The 19,889-nt window shown below is 45.0% G+C and overlaps 1 protein-coding gene across 4 annotated transcripts in view; it reads left to right on the top strand.

The window, feature by feature from the left end:
• The first annotated feature begins 3,522 nt into the window (after positions 1-3,522).
• The window catches only part of CB1H4orf19 (chromosome B1 C4orf19 homolog), an 87,203-nt gene continuing 70,836 nt past the window's right edge, over positions 3,523-19,889 (top strand). For all 4 annotated transcript variants that reach the window (XM_042984782.1, XM_042984780.1, XM_042984781.1 and 1 more), the window contains exon 1: positions 3,523-3,587. The gene's annotated coding sequence lies outside the window, so the exon portion shown is untranslated. The remainder of the gene's footprint in view (positions 3,588-19,889) is intronic.

Below are 19,889 nucleotides of genomic sequence, written 5' to 3'. Positions count from 1 at the left end.
TGGTCTTGTGGTTTGTGAGATCGAGCCCCACGTCAGGCTCTGTGCAGAGCATGGAGCCCACTTGGGATTCTCTCTCTCCCTCTCTCTCTGCCTCTCCCCTGCTTGTGGTCTCTCTCTCTCAAAATAAATAAGTAAACATTAAAAAAAAATTGCCCCCTTCAAAAACTCTCCCAATTCCACTACCCATGGGGGGAATTCCTTCTTGGATTCTGATCTAAATCCTTTAGGTTGAAGATTACACCTGTTCTTTCAGTTTTGAGAAAATGTACAGGAGTTGGCTATCGTTTTCATAAAAGCATTTCATATACATGCAGTTTGCTGTTCAACAAACTGAAGCATCTTCTTTCCCAGGGTCAAGGACACAACAAATATTGTGTGTTCGCTTTGTCCAAGACATTATGCTTATGCCCCAGGATGATTTGAAAATGAGTCCTGCACAACCCCTGCCCTCCAGAATCCTACAATCTAAAGGAGACACAACTAAATTAGATGTAAGACAGACTGTGATAAAGTGAATGGCAGGTGTTGAGAACACACTGCAGAGGAGCAATGAACTTGAACTGGGAACTTGAAAAAGGATGGCTGAGAGGAGGTGACAGCGGAGGCTTGAAGGATAAACAGGACTTAGCTGTCAGAATGTCAAAAAGACATTTCAGGGGAGGGAATCTGTGTGAGCAAAAAAAGGAAGACAGGAAGAGTCAACATATACTGTGGGTGACTTCAGATGCTACGTTGGCTTTTTAAACTTTACTCTGGAGGTGCCTGGCTGGCTCATTGGGTAGGGCATGCAACTCTTAATCTTGGGGTTGGGAGTTCAAGCCCCATATTGGGCACAGAGCTTATTTAAATAAAAACATACATCCACAAAATTGAACTTTATTCTGTAGCTCATAGGGAATTGTGGAAAAGGTTCTGAGACAGGGATAGGCCTGGATGAAATGGTATTTTAGAATGACTCAGGCAGTACGATGTCAGGTGTATCAGAGATGGAAGAGACCAGAAGCTGGGGACCAGTAAAGAAACTACTGCAATAATCTGGCAGAAAGTAGAAGATCTCGATCTTAGGACAGCAGCAGTGAGGACGCTAAGAGGAGGCATGATTTCAGGGCTTAACTGACAGAGCTACGTGACAGACAACGGAGAGCACACATAATTCCAGCTCCAACTGAAACTGGGTGGACAGTAGAATTACAGATGTAAAATGAATAGGTTAGGAGACAAAAATGAAGGAAATACTAAAATAAAGGTGGACCTAGAGAGTTCAAAAGTAAAGACATCCCTGCAGGCAACTGGAAAAGTGCTCTCCACCCAGTGGAGACACCAGAGCTAAAGGGAAAGAATCCAACCGTGACCTCTTTCCCAAAAGTCTAAAATGCATAAATATGGTGCTGTTCTGGGTTATAACGTAAGCCAATACCATAAACTTTTTTAAATTCTGGCTTTTTTTTAGAACAATGCTGACAAATTTAGAACTATATTGACAAATCCACTCAAATCAGTTTTTCCTTCTTTTTCTTTAAAATTTTTTGAATGTTTTTTATTTTTGAGAGAGAGAGGGAGACAGAGCGTGAACAGGGGAGGGGCAGAGAGAGACAGAGACAGAATCCGAAGCAGGCTCCAGGCTCTGTGCTGAGCTCTGAGCTGTCAGTACAGAGCCTGACGCAGCCTATGAACCATGAGATCATGACCTGAGCCACAGTCGGACACTTAGCCGACCGAGCCAGCCAGGCACCCCTGGTTTTTCTATCTTTCGCGACTCATCGGTTCGGAAGGATTTCTATGCCAGTGGAAACATGAACACACCTAAAACACTAACTGAATCATGGTATTTCACTTCCACAGACATCAAGAAACCAGAGGTTTTTCGCCTGTGTTTTTCACACGGATCCCCTCAGGCCTCCTCCATGAGGCATTCTACATGATCTGCATGGAGTACAGACGACTCGTGTATAGACACATGGGAGGGCTTTGTCTCAGTGTATCAATAGGACAAATTATGTAACACTGAATTAAGACAATCAATAACACCACCACTTCTGACTGTATAGAATCCCAGCCTGATAGATGAAGGTACCTGAGTCCCTTAGTGCAGTGGTTCTCAAACTAGAACATCCATCATTTGTTAAAAGAAGATTTGTTTAAAAAAAAAAAAAAAGGTTACTTCTTCACCCTCCCTATCCCCACCTATTTCAGAATCAGTATGTCTGGGGTGGAGCCCCAAAATTTGCATTTTTACTAGATTCCTCCAGATGAAGCTGATTCTGCTAGTCTGGGAACCAATCACACTCTGAAACCGAAGATAAATACCAATGGCTTTTTGGTCAGAACAAATTAACTGAGACATGTACCAATATTCTGTGGACAGTAAAGCGTCCACTAGACGTTGGGCATGAGGGGCCTCTATTATGACAACGCGTTTTATCAGAAAATAATGCAAAAGAGCATAGAACTTCTCTCTACATCTATCATTTTAAAGCATGTAGGTACTAGACAACTGGCAAGATTTTTAAAAATGAGCTTTCTCCCACAAATCCTGACATACGTGTAAATGGGGCAGGAATCACTGCAGTGGACACATTAACAACTAAGGACAGCATGTCCGTCTTTAAATAGTATTCCGTCCCGCTGCTTCTCCAGCATCCTATTGTATCCTGGCTCTCCCTGGACGGTTGGAAGAGGAGAGAAGAGGGTGAGCTAGGTGGCGCAGTTGCTTAACGCATTTTCCTGTCAACCCAACTCCACTTGGGAGCACAGGTGAAAAGAATCTCCAAAACCTAAGTAGTTACTATTTTAAGGAAGAGCCCCCAGCTCTCCACCCACCTTAGGTGCACGCACTGCAACAAAGTACCGCGTGGAGCTCAGCAGGTGTGCACGCAGGGCTGCGGCCGCGGTGCCAAGAGCCCGGGAAAAGAGAGGGAAGGGGGAAAGCGTGGCCTCGCCGAACTCCCACTTTGGTGTCCAGGGTGCAGGCGAGTGTGTGCAGCTTCCCTGGGAGTTACGTCGCGGCAGCGTCCGCGCTGTGTGTCAGCCCATCATCTCTGATGGTGCAGGCAGGCGATAGTGCACACAGCGGGTCTCAGCGGATGAACCAGAACTGAGAAGGAAACAAACACACAAAAACACGGGGGTGAGGGGTACAGGTCTGTTTGCCAGGGGGTGCGCTTACGTGCACGTACGGATTCACAGGGGGCTCCCTTCTCTGTCCAGCGCGACAGAAAAGTAGGCACCGAGACGTTTCCCGGCACCGGCAGGCGGTGGGCACGCGCCCGGATCGTCGCGAGCGCCCGGGTTTGCTGCTTCCGCGCGCGGGGAGGGAGGGCCAACCCGGCTCCGGGGGTCGGGGGGTCGAGCCGCCGGGGCCCCGCGCGGTCCGGGGCGCGCAGGTAAAGGGTTACGCGTGCCGGGGAGGCTCGCCCGCCGGCCGCGCCACGTGACGCGCCGGCCCAATGACGGCGCCGGGGCGGCCGCTGCGAGCGCGGCGGGCTCCGGGCGGCGCTGAGCCTCTGGCGTTTCCCGGCGCCGCCGCCCGAGGCCGGCGAAGCCATGGGCGCCCCGACCCCGACCCCGCCGCCGCCGCCCGGCCCCAGGTAGGGACGGTCCCCCGCCCCGCGTGTCGGGCCCCGCCGCGGGCTTGCCTCCTGCCGACCTCGGCTTGGGGGCATTATTTCCCCGACTTCTCTCGCAGGTCGTTTTTATTTCTTTACTTCCTTCTGCCAGGGTGGAAAAAAAAAAAAAATGGGGTGAGGCAATTCTCAGTTTGATTACTTCGGAAAAGTCACAGAATTCAACAAAGGCACGGGGAGGGAGGCGAAATCCAGCCCCGGGGGTCGGGGAGGAGGAGGGAGAAGGGGAGGGGGCGGGAGCCGGCGGGACTTGAAAAAGTCCCCAAACTAAAGACCAGGACAGTTTGGAAAGCTTGGCATCTCGTTGGTGTATGAAACACTTTTGTTTTTAAATCCCTAACTAATGAACTTTCTACGGCGCCTGAGAACTTGAGTTGGAAAAACTGCAAGCGATTTTCCCCTTATTTCTAAGTGTCCCCTTCCCCCATTTTTAAGCATCGGAGCGTTTTCGAATAAAACGGAAATGGAGTGTTGGCCGCCGCTGTTTCTTTGAAACGTCCTTGGGTCCCAGGATTTGCTCCGGTTGGGGTGCTGGCGCCCTGGGCGGCGGTGAGAAGGGGTGGAGCGGGGAGGGTGCAGCTCTAGGAAGCCGCACGCTGTAAGAGCGTGCCAGGTGCAAACTGTTAAATGGTCACAAACTGTTTGCTGAATATTTAATAATTAGGCAGGCATCTCCCAGGGCGATGGCTTGGGTCTCACTTGACCTTGGCAGCCCTGATGAGGTGAGATTTTCACAAACCACCACTGAATAAGTTTTTTCAGTGATAGAAGACAAATTTCAAAATCAGTGGGACTTTTTTTTTTTTTTTTACAGTCCCTCCAGGACTGTAATTAACCTTAAAAACAAAACAAAAACTCTCCTTAGTACATTTTATTTTCTCCTCAGTAACTTAGTACATTTTATTTTCCACTGTGGTATAGACTTTTGCCCAGTAGATTTGGAAGAAGTCAGTGTTCCATGAGGTGGTTCAGATCATTAAAGAAGGTGTTTTAATTATCTGCCTGTCAATGTGAGAGAATTACGTTGCTTCTCACCCTGGCTTAGGAAAGTCCTGAGTGGTTGTACCCAAGCTGTTATGGTAATTGCTGTAGAAAAGATGAGAAACCTTTGAGAGTTGAACTAGAAATGGAAAGTAGAAATGGAAATGGAAAGTGATCACTGCTTTTAAACACAATAAATTCTATTTATTCTCTCTCTCTCACACACACACACACACACACACAAAATTCCACTTATTCCCACATCTAATCCTCCAGTTAATACTATTTTTAGGAGACATGTTAAAGGTTCTGAGGCTAAACAGCAGTGTCTCTAGAATACCCCAGCAGTCACAAGGCAGGTCATTGAAACAGTGTTTTGAAGCTCTAAAGGGTCAGTATAATTCCGGGGTTATTTGTATTTTCCTAACGTGTAAAGAATCAGTTACAAGAAGCTGCCTTGATCACAGAACAGGAATGGAGCAGACATGAATACGGGAAGGCGGGGTTGGGTTTATGTCTCTTCTCTGCTCACTCTGTGTCCATCCTGGTACCGTTCTTTCTGTTCAGCAAGTATGTGATGAGTGCATGTCTCGTGGCATCTGGCCCCACGGCTGGTCCTTAACGGTTCTGAAGATTTCGATAGCCAATGACATCTAAAGATAAATATGACCAATCTTAGCTGTGTTCTAAGAGCTTTTGCATATCTGGATTTAGAACAGGGGCGCCTGGGTGGCTCAGTGGGTCAAGCGTCCGACTCTTGATTTCAGCTAAGGTCATGCTCTCACGGTTGTGAGATTGAGCTCTGCATCCAGCTCTGTGCTGAGTGTGGAGCCTGCTTGGGATTCTCTCTCTCTTCCTCTCTCTCTCCTCCCCCGTCCTTTCAAAATAAATAAACACTTAAAAATAACAAAAATAAAAACTTGCATGTCAACTAAATATATTCCATAGCCTGAAGCTGGAATGATCCCCTTGACTTCCCACCTACCATCTCTCTGAGCCTGGAAACACAACCTAGCTGAGTTCTGGCCAGAATTGAGTCCGGCCCAAGGGCGGAGCAGGTACTGCTGTCCTTGCTCCTGGAACTGCCCTGCCTTTGGTGCAAAAGCCCACTCGCTGTGCTTCTTGGAATGGACTCCCGTTTACAAAGACAGTGATTGAATACCAATCCAGTATTCAATCCCAGTACCTGGGTTTCTTCACCAGGACTTGCAAATTCCCCTAGTTTAACAATGTTTCCAAAAATCCTGAATCTTGGGCTCTTTTGGGATCTTCATTAAATAGTACCTAGCTGCTGCCTGCCCCGCCCCCCTTTTTTGTCATTATCTGGTTTGCAGGTAGACTTTCTATCTAGACAACTCAGAAGACGCGGTAGCCTCTCCTAGGGGAGGGTAGATCTCAGCCTTCACCTGTCTGCAGGTCAGATGGGTCACCGAGGTGTAGCCTTTCTTAGCGTGTTTACCACCTGAGTGGTGTTTTAAGAGAATAACGTGACAGTGAAATCTGTTATCTGCTCACCTTTTTCACCTGAGAATATTCTGATCCCACAGAAATTGGAATCTTCAGAAGGACTATATATCATCAAGATGACCCTATCCTCAAACACAACATAGCCATCAGATGAATGTGTGTCCTGAAGTAGATACTTAATAGAACTGAAGGGACACCTGGTGGCTTATTCAGTTGAGTGTCTGACCCTTGATTTGAGTTCTAGTCAGGTCATGATCCCAGAATCCTGGGATCTAGCCCCCCATTAGGCTCCCCACTTGGTGTGGAGCCAGCTTGGGGTTGGTTCCTTCTCTCTCTCTCTCTCCCTCTCTCCCCCCCCTCCTTCCCCTTCCCAGGCTTGTACTCCCTCTTTCTCTCTCTCTCAAAAACAAAACAAAACAAAACAAAAAAAAACTCAAAATATGCAATCAGTGTCATCAAGCATCTTAGAAAGGATGACCCTGAGCTACAGTGAATATTAAAAGACAAAAGGAAGGAGCACCTGGACGGCTCAGTCAGTTGAGGGTCCAACTTCAGCTCAGGTCATGATCTTGCAGCTTGTGAGTTCAAGCCCCAAGTCAGTCTCTGTGCTGACAGCTCAGAGCCTAGAGCCTGCTTTGGATTCTGTGTCTCCCTTGCTCTTGGCCCCTCCCCCACTCGTGCTCTGTGTCTCTCTCTCTCTCTCTCAACAATTAATAAACATTAAAACTTTAAAAAAAAAAAGAAAAGGGGTATGTCTCAAATTTTACCGTGAGCAGCAAATTCTATTCTGTGTACAAGTGGCTCTCTAAAATTAAATGAAACCTTTCCTCGACCTTGGAGACAGGATGCTTGTAAACCTAGAGATATCAGGCACTACACTGAGCAAAGTGCCCGGGACACAGTCCTAGCCTTAGGGGATCTTACAGTCTTCAGAGAAGCCACTGAAGGATTTTAAGCAGATCTGTGTTTTAGAAAGTTCTCTCTGGCTATAAGAGGAAGAATGAAATGGGAAAGATACCAGCAAGGTAGCTGCTATAAAAATCCACACGAGAAGAGTGCGAGGTGAATTGATTCTAAAGATATGTAGCAGGACAAAGGTATTTAGGCTATTAAGTCAGAGAAAATACTGGATGACTCGTCTCTAAAGTTCATTTCCATGTCATTTCAAACTGCATTTTTTCCAGGCAGGTAGCAGTGAGCCGTGTTTCATTGCGGTGTTTTCCCTACTGACTACTGCTTCTCTCCAGCTGCACATCATTTGTTTCCATCACGGAGAAAGGTTTTGATAAAGAATGAGCCAAATAGATTTCACACTTTCCACAACCCAGTGCTTCTTCATGTACACTTGTATATGTAGATCTGAAGGCTAAGTTAGAATAGACTATTGCCCTTGTAGTGTATGCACTCTGATTTAGCTTAACTCCTTCTGGGAATAAAAATACCCTGACTTGAGAGGCAGCTGGGTTGGCTCAGTGGGTTAAGCATCTGACTTCTGTTTAGGTCATGATCTCACAGTTGTGAGTTCGAGTCCTGCATCAGACCCTCGGTTCTCAGCGCAGAGCCCACACACGATCACTCTCTCAAAAATAAGTAAACAAACAAGCAAATACCCTAACTTGATTGCACGACAGTTGTAGAAGTGGACAGTAGAACAGCCTTTTTTTTTTTTTTTTTTTTGGCCGCTGTGTCTGCAGAGGAGGCTCTGTTGCATTTGCAGAAGTACGGTGTCCGAGCATGTGTGACCAGTACACAGGTGGGACCCCGTACTTGGGAGGAGGTGTCCTTAGCATCTGCCACATGCATAGCTTTGTCATACAACATGTATTTGGGTGTATTTGTGATTCACATGTTTCTTAGGCCCATAGTCAGCCTCTACACCCAAGAGTTTTGACATTTCTTCTGATTTGGGTGTTAAATCTTCCTTCCATTTGATAATTGAGTACATACCTTGGGTCATTTATGTGTGATAAAGATTGGATCTGTACTTCATGGCTTTGAAGCATTATCCCCCTTCTTCGGTGGTCAGATAGCCAACAGCATCAGTCCTCCAGACTAGTGCAACCGAAAAATGAATTAAAGAAGTCTTCCTGCACCCATGAAGAATTGTTAAGAGCCACATACTTAGATTGTCACCAGAACGTAGATGGCATTATTTCTCTTTAGACTCCTAACGAGCTTGGCCATGTGGCTTCCTGGTCCACGGCAAGGAGGCCCACCTCACAGATTCAGCACAAGGCTATTACGATAAGTGTGAAATGTCACAACCAACTGCTGTAAACAGTAAAGCTGATACCATCAAGGTTGTCTGTGATTACATTCTGAGTCTACAAGACAAGAAAAATTGAGTTCAGAACTATCTCGTAGCAAGGAAATGAGTATGGCATTCTGGAAAAATGCACCCTCAGACCTTTTTAGAACCAGAAAAGAACCTTAAAAATTATTGGTTCTAAGCACCTTAATTTACAGTTGAGGAAACTGAGGCTCAAAGAGGTTAAATGATGTGCCTCGGGTCATATGGCTGTCCAGTGGAAAAGCTGCTGGGACTAGAATCTGAGCATCCCAATTCCCAGCCTGGTCACCGTCCTACTACTACTATTGGCCAAAAAGTACAAATTTTGGTGCTATGGGAAATTCATCTTCTGTTAAGTACCTTCTTCCCCAACCATTACATATGGAGAAATTACTTCTGTAGACTATTAATTATCCATTGCTGCAGAACAAGCCACCCCAAAATGTAATGGCTTAAAATGACTACTGTTTAGTTTATGACTTTGTGGACCAGGAGTTTGGACCTGGTGAATCCACTGGTCTTGTCCATGCTCCCTTATGGCTACTGTGTGGTCACCAGGGCAACCCTGCCCTTGAATATTGGCTGACCATTAGCTAAAGCAACCGGGGAGTAGCTGGGCTGCACAGCTCTACTGAGTCGTCGGGCTTGATCACATGTTGGCTCAGCATGATTGTAAAAGGAGGCCTAGTTACTTCTCCTCCAGTCCCCTTTATTTTTTTTTAAGTTTATTTATTTAAGAGACAGTCGGGGAGGGAGGGAGAGTCAGTAAGAGAGATTCTGGAGCAGGCTCTGCACAGGTCAGCACAGAGCCTGACATGGGACTTGAACCCACAAACCGAACCCTGAGAATCTTGACCTGAGCCAAAGTCAGAAGCTCCTGACTGAGCCACCCAGGAGCCGCCTCCTCCAGTCCCCTTTAAAAGCCAGTGAAGAGGCCAGCCCAGATTCAAAGGGTGGAGAAGTAGACTCTGCCTTTCAATGGGAGGAGCTTCAGGGTCGCCTTAGAAAACGGGAAGGATTCTGGGAGGAGTGGGGAAATGGGGTCATTTTTGTAATCAATCACATTAGGTAAGGATTTTGCGTAACTTAACCAAGTTAATTCTCCCAACAACCCTTGAGTTTAAGGCAGAAATCCTGTTTTACAGGTGAAGACACCGGACCCCAGGCATGTCAGTCTGAGTTAGGCAGGAAGTGCAGCTGGCACTCAGATCTGACCCAAAGCACGTTTTTGTAACCACCAAAAAAAAAAAAAAAATACAGCTTTGCCTCCCTGCCCCTACATGATGCACCAGGAAACAATAGTATTACTGTACAACTCAGAATTTTGTATGAACAAAATTTAACTTTAAGAATGCTTTTTATTGATTTCTGTACTAAAATAAAATCAGATATGATCATGCCCTCAAAGAATGTATGGTGTGTGTGCATGTGCACACAAGCTACTTAATAAGATTCAGAGTAAAGAGAAATAAGCCAACTGGATCATCAGAGAAGAGTGATGGGGGACAAGATAATGAGCTTAGGAGAGCCAAGGGAAAGACTAATTTGAAAAGAACTGTGTCTGTTTATTAATATCTCAAAGGATCCTCCAATCACTTATAGAATAGATACTAATCCCACTATACAGATAAAGTTATTCACCCAAGATCACACAGCTAAGACCTGATAAAGGTGGCATTCGAACCTGTGTCTGCATGTCTCCAAAAACAACCATCCACCATTTTTTTTTTCCCAGTAAGCCAATAGCTTTGCTACTCAAGGTGGTGTCCATGGACCAGCAGCAGAGCGGTCACCTGGGAGATGGTTAGAAAGGCAGGCTAGATTCTACTTAAAGATCTGTTGAATCAGAATCTGCATTTTAACAAGATCCCCAGATGATTCGTAAGTACAGTAGTCTGAGAAGCAAAGCACATCCCTCAAGACTTGATGCCAACTTGGATTCTGAGGAAAGAAAAAAAAAAGGAAGTGAAGATGGTTCTGGACGGCCAAGTTCTGAACTGTTTCCCAACCTTTAGGCTGGGATGTTCCCTTTGCATTCTTTACTGCTGAAAAAGAAGATACTTTTTGGCGGTAATGAACGATAGTTTGGATTTTCTGTTTGCTTGCTTTCAGGCTGCGTCTGCCTTAGAGAATTTTATTGTATATTTAATTTTCTTTTTCTTTTAGAGAGAGAGAGCGAGAGCAGGGGAGAGGGGCAGAGGGAGAGAGCAAGCGAATCTTAAGCAGACTCCAGGCTCAATCCCACGACCCTGGGATCATGACCGTAGCCGAAATCAAGAGTCAGACGCTCAATGGACTGAGCTACTGAGGCGCCCCTCCCATTCCTTTGAATTGTAGCAGTGTTTCAACTTTTGCTAAGAAGCAGTTCAAACAGAGTTCCAAATCTGAATGCCCTTGTCAATTTCCTGTATCTCGTGAAAGAATTTTTTTGAAAGGGGAGTTAGTCCTAATGAAACAGTTCTTCATATAAAGTAGTTCTTCAGTTTATTAGATCTTCCCTAGGACATCTGTAGAGACAGGATTATTATGTCCCTTTCATAGTTCAGGACAGTGAGAGGTTGTAATGTCAGCCAAAACTTAAACTCAGGTCTCCTAACTCCAAAGCTCAGTCTTCTGACCTACCAGTGAAGCACTCTGCAGGTTTTGTAATTAATTGGGCTTTGAAGGAAATTATTAAATCAATCGATTTTTGCTTGGGGTTTTTTGATGCGCTTTTTTTTTTTTTCATATACACCGTGCCACACTCAGAAAGATGCTTGAAAGTTTAAATTGGTGATTTTGAAGTAATTATTTCATGGAAACTTAAAAACACCTCATAAAAATATTTCCTCCCTTACCTGGTTTTCTTATCGCATTGAATCCCTATGTTGGTTCCAGTGGCAACAAACCACACTTTATACTTCAAATGACATAATTTTACAACCTTTTCCTTGGGATTCTTTTCATGATAAAAGATTTTTATTTTTTCCAAATAAATTTTTAAGCCCATTTCTTAATCAACTAAACTAAGGCTCTGAAAATACCTGTAGTTTACAGAATCATGACCTGGAAAGGGGCCTCACTGATCCACACACCTGGCTTTATGGATAAGAAAACCGAGGCTGGGGAGAGAAAGCAACTTGTTCAAAAATACTCGGCAAGTCCCTGGCAAAATGAGGGTGGGAACCCTTGTCTCCACCCCCAAGCTCTGTACTCTTTGACTAAAAGACTTCAAAGCAATTCCTTTGCCTGTTGTGTTTCCCAGCCTCTGCTAGGCATTGTGGGGGAAATTGAGAGAGCTCCCGTTTTAAAGTCAAGTTGACCTGGGTTTGAATTGTGGTTTGCTGGCCATCTACCGTGTGACAAGATGCATTTACTGCTGCAGTCGTTTCTAAAAAGAATCATAAAACAGAGTTTATTGGCTAGACAGTCAAGATTTAGTTTACAAAGTCCAATTTATCTGCATTCTCTTTTGAACTTGACAGGACAGGTTTTATATCCTCACTGGGACTTGGTTTTGGTGAAGGAAGCCAAATGTTCTAGAAGTGGACATAGTAAAAACTTCAGTGACACACTGTAACCGAGGCAGAGGTCCAGCTTCAGAAGCTCACTGCCTGAGGCCTGATCCCTCCTGCCCTTCAGTTAGTTCAGTCTCCATTGACTCTTTCTCTTTTCAAAGCTAAGTGTTTCTTGGTGCTCTAGTACTGGGCTAAGCAGTGGTTCTGGGGAGGTGAGCCCGAAAACAAAGGCAGATGTAGAGAAGTCACAGCCCGCTGGTGTGGAGAAGCCTAGGGGGTTGTTTTTTTTAATACCCTGCCTAAATTCAGAGATTTAATGGAGCAAGAGGAGTGTGCCTTCTTTGTAATCAAAAAAAAAAAAAAAAAAAAGCTAAAGTATCTTTAGAGAAAGTTAAATTACTGAAATTGCACCCTTGACAGACAGTTGCCCTGTAAGAGTTAATTAGACGAACAGAAAGCCAAACAAGCAAACAAACAAAAACTCAGGAATTTGCCACCCTAGCACTTTGCAGGGCCCCTAATGGCAGGTGTGACCCATTAAGGCACACGTACACGCATGCCTGTAAGTCAGAAATTCTCAGAATCATCCTCTCCGACACAGATGACAGCATCATGTGCATGATTTGGTCCCATTAAACGTCTTTACTTCTGTTTACAAGTGCTTACCATCTACTTAGTTTATGCGAGCCCTTTAAGAAACTGGGAGCGGGGTTGTATTGTCTCCCATCACTGAGTCATTTGACCCACTCTCCCAGGAGAGACTAGAATGAGGGCTGGACTGTCATCAGCCTCAAATCCCCACTCGGCCATCTGATGTGGGACCTCAGGAATTTCACTTCATCTCCCTGGATTTCAGCTTCCTTCTCCGTAACACCCGGAAACTGAGCATTTCCCCCAGCATGTGTCTGCACGTAGTGAATGTTCGATAAATCTGAGTCTCAGCTTGTGGCCTTCAGTTTTCTCAAATGCAGAATGAGAAGTTTGGACCAGAGCAGCAGCATGGGGTGTGGAATGGAAGGAAAGGATGGGGCTAGGGGAGGTGACCAGGCGACCCACTTCTCCCCAAAGCTCACTCCACCTTTACCTTCCATGAGAGCCACATGAAGTAACAGCAGGCATCAGACTTAAACACGTGGCGTTTCCGCTGAATTTCTGACCAGATATATAATTTTCCTTATTATACAATCATCTACTAAAATGTCTGTCCAGGGTCTGTTTTAAATGCTCTCTGTACCTCAAGCATAGAAAGAACCTTGGGGGGCAGGGAATGTAGTTACAATCCCATGTTTGTATTAGTGGGAAGTAGGGAGGATAACATGGACTTCATTTGAGGAGACAAAAGTGGAGTTCTTTAAGAAGGCAGAACTCAGGGGCGCCTGGGTGGCGCAGTCGGTTAAGCATCCGACTTCAGCCAGGTCACGATCTCGCGGTCCGTGAGTTCGAGCCCCGCGTCAGGCTCTGGGCTGATGGCTCGGAGCCTGGAGCCTGTTTCCGATTCTGCGTCTCCCTCTCTCTCTGCCCCTCTCCCGTTCATGCTCTGTCTCTCTCTGTCCCAAAAATAAATAAAAAACGTTGAAAAAAAAATTAAAAAAAAAAAAAAAAGAAGGCAGAACTTAGTACACGGGAAAGGAAAGAAAAATAAGATAAAAATAGGGAGGCAAACCATAAGAGACTCTTAACTGTAGAGAACAAACTGAGGGTTGCGGGGGGGGGGGCAGGTGGGGGGGGATGGGCTGAATGGGTGATGGGTGTCAAGGAGCTCAGTTGTTGGGATGAGCCCTGGGTGGGGTGTTGTATATAAGTGATGAATCACTAAATTCTCCTCCTGAAACCATTATTACACTATATGTTAACTAACTTGGATTAAAAAAAAAAAAAGTGGAAGGGCGCCTGGGTGGCTCATTCAATTAAGCATCCGACTCTTGGTTTCAGCTCAGGTCAGGATCTCATGGTTTGTGAGTTCGAGGCCTATGTGGGGCTCTGCACTGACAGTGCAGACCCTGCTTGGGATTCTCTCTCTCTCCATCTCTGCCCTTCGCCTGCTCGCATACACTTTCTCCCTCTCTAAATAAACTTAAATTTTTTTTTTAACTAAAAAAATTAGACTTCTTTGAGAAAGCAGAATTTAGTTACATGCTGAAATGATCATTCTGTAAGTGCTGAGACTAAAGAAATCTATAAAATAGGGAGAAATGAGACATGAAGAAGATGACTTTTTCACAGTCCTCATTTCCATGAAGGATTTTCATAATAACCAACTTGGCATTTATATAAGTATTTAAAAGAGAAAGCCATTTTGCCTCACCATTGGTATTTTGTATATTCTTCATCCTTTACTTTGTGAGTTTGATCGGATTGTTTTAAGAACTTCATTGTCAGCTTTTTCACTGTGGAGGGCCCACTCTAGTTGGTAAACCTAATGGCATAAAAAGCTTCCCTGCCCCTCCCCCCCACCACTAATGCTGTGTGGACTAAAACCTAAATGCCCTTCTGTTGAGCAATTGTCTGTGGAGGCCATGCCAGCCGGTGGGGATACAATGGTGAACAGAACAGACCTGGACACAGTCTCATAGGTGTCAATGTGATAAGCATACAGACATATCACTCTATGTTCCTGTGTGGACTGCGGGGAGAAAGGTCCCCTGCACCACCGGGAGTGGCATGGGGGCTGTGACCTGGACTGAAAGGCAGAAAGGGCTTCCCTGAGGAAGGGATGTCCAGATGAGACCAGGAGGTGAGATTTCTGGAGGCACAGGAGCCGCAGGGATGGGAGAGGGAACAGCGTGGTCACACGTCCGGACGGAGCAGTGTTCCCAAAAATGTCCTGAGCCGGGGGAGTACCAGGAGAGGCAGGCAGGAGGTAGATTGTGCCTAGGCCACGTGCTATGCATAATCTGGCCTCCACCGACGTGATCCTTCCTGTTTATTTAGGGTTTTTTTTGGTGGATGTTGAAACCTCCAGTATCTAGAGTTGAATGAGGGTAAAGGTCTTCTTCACGGCCTCACACGTGGTCCCAAAGCAAATCTCAGGCTCAATTCAGCCCCACCTTCCAACACTGATCAGTGAGCAGGAATCAAGACAGTCCTGCAGCCCGTGGTGCAGGCTTAGTGAAGTCTCTCCTTCCCTTCCTTTAGTTTCTCCAACTATCTCTCGTGGGGAGTTCAGTAGAAGCAAACGTGACACTCTTCTAGAGGCAGGGTTGAGCTAACCGAAGAGTTTAACTTTAGCAGCAAGCCTCCTTTGTGCTGGTCACTGGTCAGGCGTTTTTCAGAAACAAGTACTGGGATCCACTGGGAGGGTGCAGGGAACTCGATGGCTACCATCTACCGTGCTGGTGTGAGAGTGAATGGCTCTACGCTATTTCTAACCAGTCTGTACATCTCATATGAAAGTGATTCCCTAATGGGAAATAGCTTCCAACATCCATATGCTAATTAATAAAGTCCTTTCTGTTGACTGAAGATAAAGAATCGAACTTACCTTCAGGCAACCACCTCTGGATTGCGGCCTTGCGCTAACATTCTTACTAAAGATCTCTGAGGTGCATATTCCTGACTGGGGCAGCTAATTTAGTGTACATCCTAGAGTGCAGATTAAAAACATACTCCTGTATCCCAGAGCCTATGCCAATGTATCTTAAGGCAAATTATAGACAGCACGAGCACCGCTAAGTCAGTGGCCTTAAGAATCGTGAGAAGCTATTGGAAGTTTTGAACTTGGGGGTGGGGGGATGCCTGGGTGGCTCAGTCGGTTAAGTGTCCAACATCAGCTCAGGTCATGATCTCACTGTTTGTGGGCTTGAGCCCTGCATCCAGCTCTGCATTGGCAGCATGGAGCCTGCTTGGGATTCTCTCTGCCCCTTCCCCTCTCACTCTCACTCTCTCTCTCTCTCTCTCTCTCTCTCTCTCTCTGTCTCTCAAAATAAATAAGTAAAAAAATCTTTTTAAATAATAAAGATTTTGAACTTGGAAGTAATCAGATTTGCTTCCCTGGCTGCAGAGTTGGGGAGAGAGAAGACCAGTGAAGGAGCTATTGTCGCATGAGATGTTGCCGAACCTACCCTTGAATGAAATGGGGGTAATTAGACAGTGAGAAGGGCACAGCTTCCTGAGATACTAGGTGACAACACTAGGACCCGGTGATGGGTGGAAATGGGAAGTGAGGCAGGAAATGTCAAAGATTGGATTTGAGGGCACTTTGTCACGGTGTTGTTCATAATCAAAAAGAAAAAAATTTCATAGGTTGTCAATAGACATTGGTCAAATGAAGTACAGCTTATGGACCTGATGCGACACCCAACACTGATAAAAATAATGAGATGTGCAAGATGACATGGTGGAAAGATGTCCAGGATACAGTTTTAAATTCATAAAAATGTGGTGAGGAAACATACACTCGGTGCTCCATATGAATACAGATGGTAATGATGATAATTAGCACTTAACCTAGCAATAGTAATGGTTGTAAGCAGCACTTGTAATTAAAACATCTGGAAGAAAAAAATTCCAAACAGTTAACAGTATTTATCTGTGAGGCAAAGATTACTAGGGACATCTGCAATCTGTATTTTGACAATTTCTGTACTCTGGGGTTTCTGCAGCAGGGAAATCAGACTTTGTAGAAAAAGAGCAAACTACTCTACTTCTATTCTGAAAACTCCTGATCCTTCTATCCCAGAATGATTACCCCTCTTCTGAACACACAGGCCATATTCATTCCAGAGCAGTAGATCCAAAAAGGGCCTTATCAGTCATTTGATTCAATATCTCCATTTCACCTCTGAGGCCACTGAGGCCCGGACAGGTTAATGGCTTGGCCAAAATCACATGACCCCAAATCAATAGGGCCAAGACTGGAATCCAGGGATATGCTAACTCTTAGTCTAGAATTCTTTCTACTACAGCAAGCGACGTCTTCTCTAGCACTCGCTGTTATCTGTGAATAACTTGGCTTTTATTGGACTGTCAAGTAAATAAATCTTTGTCTGCCAGTGAGTGATGTGCTTAGACTCAGTCAGTGTCCAGGGCTGTGCTCAACACTCTGTAAAACACTCACTGAAGCAATGGATAGACTTTAGAGTTCAGATCTAAGAAGCAAGACTAAAATTTGGGGAGGAGGACACCCTCAAACCCCCTATCTCTGCTCCCCCACTGTCTCTCTCTCACACACACACACAGTGAGAAAAAATTAGGGACATTCGGCTACGTTGCCTAATTGGTTATGCTGGGAAAATGGACTTTGGATTGGTGGGGGGGGGGGGGGCGGGGGGGGGGGTGTCACTGAGTACATTTCTCCCCTGTGACAATACTCCAGTATCCTGAACTTTCCAAAGGAGAAATCCCTATTCAAGGATTCCTTCAATTAGTTGATAATGTCAGTGATTTCCCACAGCTGGCTTCTGAACTCTCCCTTCCTAAGGCTGTCATAGACCCTTTTCACAGAGTGGGTTTCAGGGACTGTCTCTTACCTTACAGAAATGCAGCTGACCCTGGCCTGACTTGAGTGCAGATTGTCCACAGTGCATGGTGGTGACCCATAGAATCGGGTGCTTGGATTCACTGACCAGAAGCGGGATAGAGAACTACTTTGTCCTTAGACCAGGAGTTACCCAGAGGCAACTGGGGAGCCACACGCAGCGGTCTGTTGAGGGCTGTGTTTGGCTTTCCCCCATTTGGTGCCTGATTCTTTTCTCCTTCTCCCCTGAAGCTAATCAGAATACTTTTGTCTATAATGAACTACACTTGGCATCTGGCGTTCATCACCTAAATGAGCCACTGTCTTTCGGAAGCTGTTCTGCTCCCATTAGAAAAATTTGGTGAGCTTGTTTCCAGTGTTTTATTAATTTATTTTAACTCAGCTTTTTCCATATCTTAAACATTTCCATTTTTTAATTACCATGTTTTATGATTTTTTTAGACTCTATACACTCACCCATGTTTATATACAGTTTTAATCTCTTCCAAATCAGTTTTTCCCCCTGTTGTTAATCTAGAAAAGGATGCTGTGTCTTTAAATTTGGAGATATTTTATAATTGTCCTTTAAGTTTCTCTTTTCATTTGTTTGCTTTGGGTGGGACATGGAAAAATATTTGCCTACCATATGGTACTAACCTTCATGCGTGTGTTCGCAAATTTCCTTCCGTGAGAAGGGTGGCAGACAATTCATTGGTGATACTTTCTGTTTTTAAATGTTTGCAAATGCATGAATTTCTGCACTAAAATTTGGTAAATTCATTTAGTATCAGGGTGGGATCTAAGAAGATGTCTCTGAGACACTTCAAAAGTGTGAAACTTCAAAAATTAAACCTGGGTTTTCTAGTTCTATATTATCCCAGAAGCTGCCTTATCATATGATCAGTATTTTTATTAGAAGTTAGGTTGTAACAAAGTACTGATGAACTCTAATGTTTATTCTGAGTGACATTGTTTGGAAATTTTGAATTTGTTTATTCTTAAACAAGTTTTTTCATGTTCAGGTAATATCTTTAAATTATTTTTGAGTGGCTTGGAGGCAGCTATGTTTTGCTTGTTTCCTTAAGGGAATTAAAATTCCAATAGTGCAAAAAGTCTTAATCACTCATCAGATATGTATTGAGCATTACCCAGACGCCAGACCTACAGAGAAAGTGTAAGTCAGCCTTCCTGGGACCCCCACAGTGTGCATTTTTCACAAATGTATGGCTTTAATGGGCAAATGGAGTTCTCGAATCCCATGCTCCCACACCATACACTTGGAATATAAATTCATTCATCATATATATTGAGCGCTAACTACATGCTAGCCGTTAAGCTGTGTGCTGACCAGGATACAGAGGTGAACAATAGAGTCCCTGTCCTCATGACGCTTGTGATATCAGCTGGGAAAGAGGAACATGAAATAATCACATAAATAACTCTAGAATTTCAGCCTGTGGTGCAGCAAAGGAAGGGTGAAAAGGATGGATAGCAGGCTTTGTGGGGATCTGATTTAGGCAGGAGGGGAGAGGGGTCAGGGAAGGTTTCTCAGAGAAAGTGACGTGCTGAGACAGGGAGAGCGTGATTCTGGGAGCCAAGAAACCCAGTTTCTAGTTTAAGAGACGCTGGTGACTACTCTTGAGCACGTCTTAACCTCTGGTCTCATTTTCTTTAACACAGAAACCTCTGGGGTTTTGTCTCTGATCTGTGATTAATATGAACTGTTCCCTTACCCGGAAGCTCTGATGGCTCCCGTTGGGCCACTTCTGGAGTTGTCACCATCCCAGCCCGGATTCAGTCTGTTCCCAGAAACTGTGTGCTGCCTGTGTCCCTGCCAGGCTGGGGCCACGGGGGCCAGATTCGGGCAGTTCAGCCCAGCTGCCCAGCTTCCTGCCCCGCCCAGGCCGCATAGCTATCTATCTCCCTATCAATTCTTTCCTCATTCCCTCCATTCTCAGAGGATAAGGTGTTCCTTTTCCTGTTCAAGGTCAGCCTTTCACATGGACTCCTTCACTTTTAGCCAGGATCCTCTGAGACACTGCTCACCAGGTAGTAATGTTGCCTCTATCCCAAATCTTCAAGCTGTCGGTACCCCTCCTTCCTCAAAAAAGGAATCAACTCTCTCTTCAGTGAACAAACTTTGTTTTTAATGTTTATTTATTTTTGAGAGACGCAAGACCCGGGGAGGGGGGGGGGGAGGGCGGGGGGCAAAGAGAGAGAGATGTGAAGCAGGCTCTGTGCTGACAGCAGAGAGCCCAATGCAGGGCTTGAACTCATGAGCTGTGAGATCATGACCTGAGCCTAAGTCGGACACTTTACCAACTAAGCCACCCAGGTGCTCCATCAAACCTTTTTTTTTTTTTCTTTTTTCTTTTTTAATTAAAATAAAACACAGAACAGACCTCTCTTCCTTTGAGCCTCATTCCTCTCCTTTTTGGTCACCCACCCCCTGGCCTCAGTTTCCTTTATTAAAATATTAAGTGAAATTTAAGTCTTAAAGAATTCTTGACTCGTTGCTGCCTTTAAATGCAGTTCCCAGTTTCTCACTTCCTAGTTCACTTTTAATTTATAGTTAT

Source organism: Panthera tigris, chromosome B1 (assembly GCF_018350195.1).
Source record: "Panthera tigris isolate Pti1 chromosome B1, P.tigris_Pti1_mat1.1, whole genome shotgun sequence".
Lineage (NCBI taxonomy): Eukaryota > Metazoa > Chordata > Mammalia > Carnivora > Felidae > Panthera > Panthera tigris.
This window is presented reverse-complemented; position numbering and strand designations above follow the sequence as displayed.